The sequence below is a fragment of the Chlamydotis macqueenii genome, chromosome Z, assembly GCF_036417535.1.
Source record: "Chlamydotis macqueenii isolate bChlMac1 chromosome Z, bChlMac1.mat, whole genome shotgun sequence".
Classification (NCBI taxonomy): Eukaryota; Metazoa; Chordata; class Aves; order Otidiformes; family Otididae; genus Chlamydotis; species Chlamydotis macqueenii.
Window position 1 is genome coordinate 74,555,037 of NC_141593.1, and position 5,980 is coordinate 74,561,016.

The window sequence follows — 5,980 nt, forward strand, 5'->3', positions numbered from 1 at the left end:
GCAAGGCAACTTCTGTGCCAACGGTGTCTTTGCTTTTGAGCTTCCTAACAAGGCCTCATGGCACTAAAGACTACCGATGGCTTCTTCTCATCTGTCGTGCTTCAGCTGTGTCACCTTTAGACGACTTGCGCTTGCAATCAAACATGTTCAAGCCATAGAAGAGTGGCTGCTTTCTAAGTTCAAGGAATACGGGAACGATTCCATTTTTCATCTGCACGAGAGCCAGTGCCAGCCATGGCACTACCTGTGCAAGCACTATAGGAGCTGAGGGCCCACTGTGATGTCACCTGACAGCGGACAGTGATGTCACCAGCAATGGGCTGTGACCCTGCATCCCTTGATGCTTATCTCCTGGCACCGGCAGAGCCTGGCCCAGCCTGGCTCGAGCCTGGCCTCCCGCCAAGCGTGTCTGCGAGGTCTGGAGGGTGAAGCGAGGCTTCTCCTGGTGCCAAGTGGTGCTCTGGGGGCTGCCATTGGCAGCTCTCTGTGCCTGTCCTGGAGCCATCCGCTGGGTTTCCCTGCCCTGCCTGGTTCCAGCAGACAGGAACAGCGGCACATGCTTGCAGCAGCAGAGTTGAGCTGTGCAGGGAAACGTCCCCCCGCAGTGGCTGCTGGATGGCCAGTGGGGCTCAGGGAGCTGGGAGGGAGTCTTTCTCGAGGGACCTGGGCATTTCTTCCTCCCCTCTGTGAGACAGCAAATGACCATGGCCTCTCTCCCTTTCACAGCAGGTTTTGTCCTCGGCTCTTCGCAGTCTGCTGCAAGAAGCAAACATGGCCACCAAGACAGAGTGGAGCTGCCCCATCTACTGTGATGCTGAAGAAAACGTCCCTTATGCATCCTCCTGTTTCCACCAGTTCTGCCTGGGCTGCATTGTGCATTGGGCAAAGAGGAAATCGTCATGCCCCCTTTGGCAGCAGGCTGTCGACACCATCATTTACTCTGTGCAGTCAGAGGATAATTTCCTGTAGATGGTTCTTCCACACCGCTCAGGGCCATCCGTTGCCAGCCACCAGGACAGGCAGGGGGCTGCAGAGTCAGTGCCCAGGACTTAACGTGTCTGGCTTCCAACCTGAGTTCTGGGCGAGCCTTTTCCGAGAGAGATCCTTGGAGATCCTCAAGGCCCTACTGCCCTGGCTGAACCAGGAGCTGTCGGGGCTGTACGGGGCCCACTGGTGGGAGGTGGCTGCGGGACAGGGCACCATCATAGCAAATCTGTGCCGCTACGGGCTGCACGAGGAGGCCTTGTTGCGGGAGCTGCAGCCCTTCCTGCACCACCACATGGTGACCTTTGTGCTCCAGCTCATCGAGGTTGCTGCAGACCGGTGTAGTCTTAGTCTCTCATTGCAAGCAGCACAGCTGGCATTGCTGTCGCCAGCTGTGATGCTTTCTCCTCCTTCTCCTGGTCTTGTAAACACCTTCCCCCTCATGTGTCTGCTTCTCAGCCTCCTCTTCTCTAACCTAAACAATGCCTGTTCCCCCAGCTGCTTCTCCTAAGACTTGTGCTCCAGACCCCTCACCAGCTTCATTGCCCTTCTCTGGACTTGCTCCAGCAACTCAATGTCCTTCTGCTACTGAGGGGCCCAAAACTGAACATGGTGTTTGAGTTGTGGCCCTAGTAGTGCTGAGTAGAGTTTTATTATCGTTTCCCTACTCTTATTTGCCATACTATTTCCTGATACAAGCCAGAATGCTATTGGCCTTCTCGGCCACCTGAGCACACTGCTGGCTCATGTTCAGCCAGCTGTCTACCATCACCCCCGGGTCCCTTTCTGCCAGGCAGCTTTCCAGCCACTCACCTCTACAGCGTTGCATGGGGTTGTTGTGACCAAAGTGCAGGATCCAGCTCTTGGCCTTTTTAAACCTCATACAGTTCACCTCAGACCATTGATCCAGCCTGTCCAGATCCCTCTGCACAGCCCTCCTACCCTCGAGCGGTTCGACACTCCTGCCCAGTTTGGTGGCATCTGCAAACTTACTGAGAGAGCACTCCATCCCCTCATCCAGATCATTGATAAAGATCTTAAACAAGACTGGCCCCCAAACTGAGCCCTGGGGAGCACCACTTGTAACCAGCCACCAACTGGATTTAACTCTGCTCACCACAAGTCTCTGGGCTCAGCCATCCAGCCAGTTCTTTACCCAGCAAAGACTAAGGGTAAAGAGAGAAGGGGTGACAGGCATCTAACACAGCCAGCACACCTCTCAGAAACAGAAGGGATCCTTAATATAAAATAATAACAAGGAAGATATCACAGTAAAATAACTGATTGGTTACCCATACTTTTCCCGCTGCCCATGGTTATATATGTTCTCATTTTAAACATTTAGGGAGATCCTCTTCATTAGCACACTCATTATCCATAACAGGGTGTATTTTGAGCATTAAAATCAACCAAGGGCAATTCAGGACATGAATTTTGGTCAGGGTCCAGTCTAGATTTATATAACAAACCACAGATCACCTACGCACAATATACACTTGACAGATCTGTAAATTGTCATTGACCAGGATGCATATCCTGGCTGGTAGAGGGAGTTTCCATCGCCATCGCCAAGGATACCTGGCCTTTGTAACCATTATTTTGTTCCTGCTTACTGCAATACTAACTATGCATCTTTTCCTCTTACTCTGAAGCTGTAATTTTTGTTCTGGAGACACCTTATGTTGTCTGCTCTTTTAAAAGACTGGAAGAGAAGATATTATTTCTTTGGTAGACTGATACTCGTGAACTGATTATTAATCCAGTTTTTAACAAAACACTTAGGAGGTCAGATAGCAGTGACAGCATAGTGTCGACTAGCTTGAACACAGCAGGATAGAGAAGCCATGAAAACAAAGAACACTTTATTTTGAAATTTAATAGGTCCAGTTAGCTGGACAGGTTACTCCATCTGCATAAATATGTTCATAAATGACAAGTGAATTGACAAAACACAGACAAAGGATTTGCCAGAAAAAAAAAAAAAAAGTAGATTGCTCTTGTCTTAGTCTCTTGTGTTCTGAGAAGTTCAGATTAATTGATCTGCACTGTAAATTAGTTAAAGTCAATGAATGACAGGATATTTCTCACCTTTGTGTGGTGGAAGAGGCCAATTAAGTCAGCTGCTCAATCCCTTTTTTACAGAACTAGTGACTAGTCAATAATTCTCTGAGCAGATTTATGCAGCTGGTTATCTCTGCCTTCACAATAACTTTGCCCTTGTCCCTAACAAACTGTTTCTTTTGCATTCAGTACTGCTTTGTCCCAATTAATCAGAAGCTTTTGAATTGTTAATCTTATTTTCTGATGTTACTGAGACTCTCTAGCTTAGTGCCTCCTGCAAATTTAATATGGGTCCACAGTCTGAGTCCCTAGTGCAAATACTGCACAAGAAAGGTCTGTGGAATTTCACTTGATAGGTTGTTTCACTGAAACATGAAAGCGGAGTGCATTTTTTTCTCCCATCTAACCCTCCTTTTGTCCCCTAGCTTGGCTTACAATTCTGCTCTGTAGGACAAGATTCTTGCTCTACTCCAGGAAAATCACAGTGATCGCTCCTTTCCTAGCAAAGAGTATGTTACACGAGTTACTGTTGTCATTAATGCAAGGTCAAAACACATATGTCAAAAATCGGTGTGACGCAGGGCTATTCTTAAGTGCTTTAGTGCTAATTTTGGTTACTTATGGGCAACTGGGATAGGAAATGATGCTACACTGCAACCTGCACTAACCCTTTGCTTACAACAGAAGCCTGACTTCCAGAAACTCTGCCTCCTCTAGGAAGGAAGAGGGGCACTTAGAAGATGCAAGGCCTTGTGAGACACAGCCGTTTACTGGTTTGCAGCTTGGTCTCAACAGGACTGAATTTCAGAAAGTCATCACAAAGAACGGCAACGTAAAAACTGTTCCAAAGTTCATCTAAAAGTATTTCCTGCTAGGTGGCAAATCCTCAGGTTTATGGGAATTTTTAAAGGAAAGCATTGTTAAATGATTGTGTTTTGTAAAAGCTTTCTGGGAAGAAAAAAAAAAGGTGAAAATAACATGAAAAGATATCTTTTATGAAAGAAGCAAATAACTTCACAAAAGTTTCACCTGTCAGTTCATCAAACTTTCCCATGAAATTAATTGTGTGACACAAGTGATTTGCTTTCTCTTGCTCTTTGTAGCTCATTTCCTGTATCTATGGAAAGGCTTGTGGATGCACGGGCTTGTTGCATCTGTGTGAGCACTTTTGGGAAAAAGACACAGCAACAGGCAGGTGCTGGGTTCTGGTTTAGGGTCACGCAGTAAAATAATCAGAAATATTCTGAAACAAGTCACCATTATGTGAGGTCTTTTTTCCTTACTAGCTCTTTGTGAAATTAACCTCTTAAAACCACCAGAATGGAGGGGAATTTGCAAGTAACTCATATCTAAACAGTTTTAAATGAGGCTTAGGTGATCTAGTGTCCAAAATTTCACCTGTAAAGAACAAACACTCAAACCTGACTTTTCAAGTCCCAAGGGCCTTAAGAACAACTAGAGATGAGATAGGGATCAAAGCTCTGTTGAATGCCAACCACAGCTTTAACGAAGCCCACAAAGCACTGAATTCTCTTACAAGTTTTACACACCTGACGCTTAGGAAACATTATTCGGTTTGATTTGTGCTAAGGGGAAAGCTGAAAGAGGGGAGATTCTGATTTCAAAAAAGAAAAAAACCACCACAATGTGCTCAGCCTGGCAGAGGAGCAGGGGCCCGGGGCGGCTCCGAGATCTCTGTCCTGGGAAATTTTCAAGGCGCAGCTGGATGTTGCCTGATCCTGAGGTCTCAGTCTGAATTCAGCACTGACAGAGGTGTCCGTCCACGCATGTTTGGATTCACAGACATCCCTGACTTTTTTCTGAAATGCTAAGTTTAGGAAAGGTGTTTCAGGGAGCAGGGGCTTCCAGATGCCAAAGGTGCTTTTGGAAATATTTGTGGTAGTCTGTGCCGTCCTTTGCGCTGCGCTTTGCGATCCAGCTACCATGTCCCACTGCTTCGGGCCGACGTGCGCACAGGCTGTGCTGCTGCCAGACTCCTCGCCCCTCCTGCCATGCCGTTCGGCAGACCTACTCTCTAGAGAGGCGGCAGTGACAGCTGCAGGGGGCCGGTTGGTGAATTCGCTCTTTTACTAACCCCCACGTCAGCGCAGAGCTGTGAGAAGCTGCCCTTTGCCTCTGCCCTCCCCTCACCCCCAACAGTTTCTGTCTTTTCCCAGTGGCACCGGTGCCAGTGTGGGGTGGCTGGGGCAGCTCTGGGGGAGGAGGCCAGGGGCTGCTTGCAGAACGTTCCAGCCGCTTCCAGCCAGTTCCAGCTGCTCCAAGGATCAACAGCCGAGCACAGCCCAGCCCCTCAGCCATGGGTGCGGCTGCCCAAACACAGGGAAGAGAGGGCAAAACCACTGGCTGAGGAGAGGAGTGAGGAGAAATGAGTGAGGGAGAGGAGATGGAAGAGCAAGGAGGGGCAGGCAGCGCGGAGCAGTGCCTGGGGCTGGAGCAGATCTGCCCTGCCGCCTGCAGAGAGCCCAGGCCGGGGCAGGGGAGAGCCTGAGGGGCAAGGAGCCACTGGAGAAACCGGTAAGAGCTGGGCGTGGCTACAGCTAGGCTGTCCTCTGTAACAGGAAACACTCAGAATGACTGAAAAATGAAAGTTTCGCTGTATCAGTTACAGAATTCATTTTTGGGTGCGCAGTATAAATATGCATGTACCATGTGATGCAGGTGAAATATTAGGAGAAGTCATTGTTTCGGGAGATCCCCAAAGTAAAGGAGGAGCAAGGTTTGCTAATTGCCATAAAAGGTCGACCCCGAACAACGAGGCCCCTGAGAGCTTTCCCCACCAAGGATCAACATCGACATCGATCGTGACAACCGGCAGTACGCTGCCTGGATCTGGGGCCATGGGGATGCCTTGGACGCGCAGTGGTAGCTATTATAACTTTCTTCCTATCTTTACTTTTCCTTTTCACTCCCTTTC

At 48.6% G+C, this 5,980-nt stretch overlaps 1 pseudogene; it reads left to right on the forward strand.

Annotated features, from left to right (window-relative positions):
• The first annotated feature begins 771 nt into the window (after positions 1-771).
• On the forward strand, positions 772-1,495 carry LOC147596412 (E3 ubiquitin-protein ligase Topors-like; annotated as a pseudogene).
• The last annotated feature ends 4,485 nt before the right edge of the window (positions 1,496-5,980 follow it).